Below are 8130 nucleotides of genomic sequence, written 5' to 3'. Positions count from 1 at the left end.
ACACACACACACACACACACACACACAAATGATTCATTATATTTAATGAATAGTCAGGCAAACTCACTCTCCCAACAAAGATCTGTGTAACTTCCCCCGAAGCTAACACCACTGGCAGAACTCAGACACTCACAGTGTCCTGTTACATTGATAAAAATTTTTACGACCCCTAAAAGGGAATTCCTGAGAGATGTGACAGTCACTTAATTCTTCTAGGAAGGAGAAATAAACCCTGTTAATCCTATATATTCCATATATATAATCACTTGTATAAATATGCATCTAATAATCCCATCTCATGATTTTCCTGTTATGTTGTTTTTGCCTATGTTTTCTTTTAAACTCTAATAGGTTAATGTTTCAGACTTTGCTTACTATGGTTAACCAAAATCCTATGTGTTGCAAGTTTGGTCTCTATAAACTCCAATCTTCGCTCCCACTTTGTGAATTTACATTACATTTTGCTAACTTTGTGACGTATGGGTATTATAAGAATCTTGAAGATTCTTTTTCTTGAACACCCAATGAAATTACAGATTCAAACGCCTTGCTCAAACACAAAGGGTCGTAAAATCTCCCTCCAAAGGGACAACTTCTTATTGGCTCGCACACCTCCTTTAAATTCACTGAACACAAGATCAGCTTTTTTCTTGACCCTCTTTCTCTTGGTCCTTCCTGAGAAGTTCGAATGTGAAGATGATGCTAAACTAGAAGTTTTCTAAGGACCCCCAAGCTTGTGCCAGGCTGCGGCCTTGTCTTTCCATTCACCAAAGATTCTCTGACTTCAACTGGTTCTCTCTCATCAAAACAACATCAGCAAAGATCGACTGGAGCCTCAACAAATTGCATCAGGACAGTTTAATTTAAATGGGCGAGACATGCAAGTATCAAACTTAGTCTTATTATTTGATACATTAAGTAGACTATCCTTATCCTTATCCTTATCGTCTTGTTAATAACACACGTAAAGTTGTCCGTATCTCAAGCTCATATCCGGAGTCACTAATCATATCGATCTTAACTACTTGCTCTTAGTAGTACTTAGTAAGAAAGACATTTCCCATGCCCCGGAAATGTACATTTCTATTAATTAATTAATAACCAATATTGAAGGTTCACAGGATGAACCGAGTAATTGGTTGTAATGTTAATGTAGCAACATCAAGTTAACCCGATTAACTGACACAAATATTCATAATCAATTGTAACAAGTTATGATTGGTTATTAATATTTCATAGAGCTAATTCGCTACATAGAGTACAAAGGAGAGGAAACAGGCGATGACTGTATAACATCAGATTGATTAGAGATGCATCAGAAGAAGGGACAAATGGCATAAAATACAGTACATTAGAGTATGTATGCCATGTGATACTGTAAACTGATTACCATGGTAGAGACTGCCACATTACTGTAACTCACTCTTCATCTGTAAAGGTCAACTGCAGTATACAGTAATTTGGCACAGTGCAAACATTTACTGTATTGCCAGCAAACTCTGGCACAAAAGCACTAAACCTCATGGCAGTTTCATAACTTCATCAAAGCTTTTGATAACACACTAGATAGATACTATTACAAACATTAGGGATTTCATTTCATAAGTTATGTAACGTAAATGTATTTTCTAATGTGGCAACTGTAGCCTGTATTACTGTAATTATTTCATCAACAAGGGTAATTTGCAACATGTATCTGCATTGTTTTCTGTTGAATTGATTGTTAAAAGTACTAAATTGAAAGAAGATCATACTGTTGTGTCTCATCAAATCATCAAATGTTCTCATTACATATTACAGTAATATTGTGTTTGAAACAATGATTATGTGGAATGAAATGTGTATTACTGTAATGAAAGCATGATATCAGGTTTTGAAAGAATGACTATCTCTGTTACAAGTGTTATCAGTTTGGATTTTTTTTACTAAGACTTGTGAAAATAGTAACATAGCGAATACATTTTTAATACTTTTGTTATCTTAATCAAATAATAAAAAATATTTAAATAAATAAGAACACTGTAAAAACCTTTTATTTATTTTAGTATTGTGATTTAATTATTTGACCTTGATCTGCGGGTTGGATTTCTTCAGTCCCATTGTGGTGTTGTGGGGATTGCGCAGGTGCTTCTGCAGCAAGTTGTACTCTTTCTCTCAGGCCTCTGCGGATATGCTTCCAGACGACACATAACCAGTGGTGATTTTTTTGTGTGTCTTCATTAAATGAATCTATGGCAAGCTGGGACCATATCTCTGAGGAATATTCGGTGTTTATATTCAAAATATCAGCTTTCTGCAGCTTCTTTATCATAGAATTGACCCCTCCTGCCTTTTCCCATAGATCTGATCTTACAATTGTTATGCCTTTTTTATACCTCCCCATTCTACAGTGTGAGAGATCCAAGTCTGACAATGCTGATCCTATGGTCCAGGTTCAGGTCCACTTCCCTACATATTCAATAAGGTCTCACTAAACTTCTGTCCTTCTCTCCGTCTCACTGACTCAGTCTTTCTGACTATATCTGACCAGCACAGAGACAGGCATACCTTGTTTCAAAACTTTGTCTTGGGAAAGTTTTGAGATGTTTGAGAAACATTTTACCCTATCTTGTGAAAACACAGCACCCAGTCAAAGATTTAACAAAAATCATAAAATTGAGGAAAAACAGATCAACTGTAATCAAACAACCCAGATAGAAACATTGTTTCGGCCCAGATCCGGCCCACATCAGGGGCCTCATTTATAAAACTGTGCATAGAATCCTTACTAAAAGTGTACGTGCGCCCGAAAGCCGAAAATGTCGTACGCACGGTTTTATAAGTCTCAATTTTTGTTTGCGTACGCCATTTTCGGCTTTCGGGCGCCAGAATCTGCGCTGCATTCACTTTATAAATCCCAGTCATCGTATCATTGTGCGCACATGCGTCTCCACCCCGAAATAATCATATATTGAGCTTACAACGCCTAGTTTTACTATGCATATCCTCATCTGCATACCATTTGCATATGATTATTCATCCACGTGATAACATGTTTAATGGTTCCAGACATTACGAAAATATGAAATACGAATGTCATTAGTAAAAATTATTTAATAGCCTATCCTTGCCTTGTTTTTCAATAAAACAAATAGTGTAAAATACATTTCAGAGAAAGTTTTTCTCAATCTTTTCAACTGGCCAAATAGTATTTTTAATTGATTTTTATTTTTAATGGAAAAAGATAGTTTTGTGCAAATAATGCACAACAAGGTCTATTTTCTCAGACAATCAGCTATTATTATGATAAGCAATTAATTTCTGTAGTTGAAACGTTAAAACACAGCATGCCAGAGGAAAAGTGTTCAAAAGCATTGCATCCACAACAAATATTTATATTTATTGAATATAAAAATGTTGTAACTTCTCAGTAATGATTTCATGTAGTTTAAGTGTTTAACACCATTAATGAGAATGGCATATTTAATCTAAATGTTTATATCAGAAGTAAAACATAGTTCAAATCATTATTTTATTTATTTAGACTGTATTGTGAACATGCACTGTAGGCCTATTTATGATTAGGACGTATAAGGATTTAGAAAGGCTGCATCAGTTTCACTAAACGGCCCAACGCGCTCGCTGGCGCGGACATTTAAGAAGGGATGGATGTTTGCTTCATGTGAGAGGCTTGGTGAGTGAAATTATGTTTGTATTATCTTTCTGTATATGTATCATTTTCTTTAGATTTTCTGTCTAAAAGTGACCAAAAAGATATTTAACTCCAGCTCACCATCGGTGTCGCCAAACTGCTCCATCTCCAAAACGTTCGTACGGTCAGAGTTTGCGTGCAGGTGCGCAAATCTTCCTGTCAAGTTTGTTTTTATAAATCACAACTTATGCATCGGAATTAGCGTACACATCTTTCAGGGCCTGTTTTGTGCGTACGCGACGGTTATAAATGAGGCCCCAGGCACTTGTGGAATACTGATCTGGCCCACATGCAGCGTGGAATGACGGCACTTGGGTGGACCGCTCCTGTTTGCCAGATCCGGGCCACAAGCAGGCCATAGCAATGCCACATGTCAGCCAAGAGCAAAGAAATAAACCAGAACTGGACCTTATCTGAGCCACAAAGTCTGTGTATATTAAATACGGAGTCATCACAGCCTTAATAAGCCTGTTAACAGGCAGAATCACTGAAGGAAAGAAGAGAACAGAAAAAGAGACGAGCAGAAACACAAGAACAACTGTCTTCAGACACAGTCTTAGATGAAATCAACTGAATATAACAGAATACTTTAAATCTCTGAAGATCTCAGCAGAGGAGGATTAAACAACTCCCCAAACAGCATTTCCAGCTAAATTTATTACTAACCAGATTTACTTTATTTCTGTCAGACGTCTAAAACATTCTTAACAGAGGTTTAACTCTGTTTCATTTGAAGTCACCATAACAGTGATTAGTGTTTCCATTAGTTGGGGTCTTAACTCTTAATTAATCTTTTGACTTAATTGGCTGCTGTGAAAGTTTGTGTGTAAAACACATTTGCAGCATTAAAGAAAGCTAAAGTGAAATGAGATCAGGTGATGATGCTTACCTGTGTAAGGATTTGTAATCATCATGAAGTAACCTGATTTTCTGATGTCATTTGAATCAAATCAACAAATTTTATTGAACCATCTATACATTTATGATGCCCTGTATTCCAGCAATCAAATTCTAACTACCATGCGCACATTAAATTGGTGTACAATGAAAAACACAGACATCAACAATCATTGTATGAATCTCAACAATGGCGACAATCAAAAGTGCCATGCTGCAATGCATGCGGGGTACCGTACCAGTATAGTACGAAATTCCCAGCATGCACTGCAGCATGAATAAATGATGCAGCTGAATTGTCCTATTATGTTTAACCCTAAATATTTGCTTTTATTTTTTTCTGTTGTTTTTGAAATGACATTTAGTAGCTTTTTTGTGATGATCAGAGTTGATCCGATTATCTGAATATTTTGTTGATTGTCACCATTGTTGAGATACATCTCTGATTAATGATATCTGTGTGTGCCATGGAAGAATACATTTTTATGTTCACATTTGGTAAAATATTCTAAATGATTGCTGCAGTACTGGTAGATTTAATGCAGCAGATCATAATTTCTAATATAGGCTAAATGTTATATTTGCACAACAGAATTGTTAGATTCAATTGACATTGATTCAGCCTACTTCATGATGATTACAAAACCATTCACAGGTGACAGTCATCACCCAACCTGATCTCATTTCACTTTAGCTTCCTTTGCTGCTGCAAATGTGCTTGACACACACACACACACACACACACACACACACACACACACACACACACACGCACACACACTGTCTCAGCAGCTAAGAAAGACAAAAGATCAAATAAGAGTTAAGAGCCCAACTAATAGAAACGCTAATCACTGTTATGATGACTATTAGAGTTAAACCTCAGTTAATTCTCAATAAGATCTTTTTAGACTTATGACAGAAATAAAGTAAATCTGGTTAGTAATAAATTTAGCTGGAAATGCTGTTTGGGGAGTTGTTTAATCCTCCTCTGCTGAGATCTTCAGAGATTTAAAGTATTCTGTTATATTCAGTTGATTTCATCTAAGACTGTGTCTGAAGACAGTTGTTCTTGTGTTTCTGCTCGTCTCTTTTTCTGTTCTCTTCTTTCCTTCAGTGATTCTGCCTGTTAACAGTCTTATTACTCCGTATTTGATATACACAGACTTTGTGGCTCAGATAAGGTCTAGTTCTGGTTTATTTATTTGCTCTGGCTGATATGTGGCATTGCTATGGCCTGCTTGTGGCCCAGATCTGGCCAACAGGAGCAGTCCGCCCAAGGACCGTCATCCCACGCTGCATGTGGGCCAGATCAGTATTGCACAAGTGCCAGATGTGGGCCGGATATGGGCCGAAACAGTGTTGCAATCTGGGAATTCTCTGTAATCCTTAGTTCCACTAGTACCCCCTGTCCAACGCCTCTTTTATATATCTATATGTATATGTATATATATTTTTATTTTATGTATTGATGTACAAGCTACAATATAGATTGTTTCACAGCAGCTTCACAATTTTTACAAATTCAAAATCACCTGGGAAGCAACTTGGCCAACAAGCAAAAAGTGTCTATATTCAGCTCAAGTCACTTCACTGTTGATTCAGTTCAGTTCAGTAACTGTAACATTCATAAATTGTGCGAACATACTGTATATACAGTGTATTTGTGCACATACATGTACGTATGACAAACTCCTGTACACTCCACTGCACACTGAACAAGCAAAAGACACAAAATAGTAATGTTTTACATTTTTCACATCTGTGTGTAGTTTGGTGTGTTTTTGCTTATCATTTTGATGTTTGTGTGTAGAGTTACTACGCAAAAACACAATTTTTGAAAGAGTTAATATAGTTTTGAATGATATTTTTGCTTTTGCAAGAGATCTTTTTCATTAATGAGCAAAAAGTTAGAATAATGTTATGCCTAGACATTCACTGTGAGGATGTGTTATCAGAATGTTACCAGAGTTGATTTCGAGGCTTCAACCTTGAGGGAATGTGTGTGTGTGCGTGCGTGTGCGTGCGTGTTTGTGTGTGTGTGTGGGAACTGACCATATTAAGACAAGTCGCGCATCCTTGGATCCCTCCATTCCCGTTTTCAATGTGAATACGAAGGTTCACATCGCTCTTGTCTGAGTCCTGTGGTAACTTTCCATTGTTATGCATACATTGTTTGAGGGGGGAGGAGGTAGATAAATTAGTTCTGGGAAAGACAGGCACAGCCAGTGTATCGGAGCAGACCACGCAGCGACACGGGCTGGACTTGAATGACCCAGATCAATTAAGGCCACTGAGAGAAATATGGAAGTACACAGACGACCATGGCATCCTATGAAACATCCTGGACTCTGTGGTCTGAGAGCTACGACATGCGTAATGGTTGTTCTGTCATTATTGAATGTTTTTACCGCTGACTCCAAAAAAAGGCAGTGATCCTGAGCCTGTGATGATGATCAATGGTACTGCTTCAGTCAACCATACTTTGTGACCGAGACGAGTGTGAGAAACAGCAAACGGCTTATTTGAGTCCTGGATGGACCATCCCAGCCCTCCTCATCCATATGCTACGAACCTGTGGTGGAGACTAACCAACCATACAGCAAAGGAAACGTGTGCACACAGTTCCCACACAGCACCACTAGAGAGGACTTGTGGACGCACTAAGATCACAACACATCAACCTTCATGGCTGTGGTGGCTGTGGCAGCAATTTTATATGACGACAACCAAACTATGATTTATTTTCACAACAAGGAAACGAGAGTTGCAGGAATTAATGCTTTAGGGAAAATACCAAAAAGTTAATGCAACGTAATCTACAAAGAGAACGACACTAATCGAGAGCACAGTTATAGATACATATATCATGGCATTTTAGGGCCCATTATGGTCTGAGACAAGCAGTAATAGCTTACCAATACTTGATTTCACACGAAGCCATACGTGCTGCCTGTGACGCTGTTTGTGCAACTGTGCATATACCAGACGAAGATGGCACAGGAGTAGTAGAAAATTCCAACTGGCAGTGTGGGTATGCAATATATGTGTCTCTGCCTAGATACTGGTCAGGAACATGTGCTCTAATTCAACTGCACGGAGTGGCAATGGTTATACAGCACCTACCACATGAAATTATGAGACGAAAGAAAAGGGGACTGCTTAACATTGTGCAAGACAGCCCAGTGCCAAAAAATCATCACATCTGAAACATAGCTGAGAAATTGCTGGCTTTTTTTGTGCCTGGAATAGGTGTTGCATAAGTAATGCAAGAGGTACAGGTAACCAGGTATGAACTGATTTCTTTCATAACCACGACAAAGATTATGATGGAAAGTATCAAGGAGGAGCTGAGAGAACTGAGACGGCTTTGCAAAATCGTTTAGTTTTAGACCAGCTGACGGCATCACAAGGTGGAGTTTGTGTGATAGTGGGAGAAACGTTCTGCACATACATTCCAGATAATGATGAAATAGGCCATATCATTGAAGAAGGGATAAAGAATTTGAGCTTCATGGCAAAGACATATTGGGAAACTAATTCAT

The sequence above is a fragment of the Siphateles boraxobius genome, unplaced genomic scaffold, assembly GCF_051911475.1.
Source record: "Siphateles boraxobius isolate OS27281-9 unplaced genomic scaffold, OSU_SipBor_1 12, whole genome shotgun sequence".
NCBI classification, from domain to species: domain Eukaryota; kingdom Metazoa; phylum Chordata; class Actinopteri; order Cypriniformes; family Leuciscidae; genus Siphateles; species Siphateles boraxobius.
Note: the sequence above shows the minus strand (reverse complement) of the source record.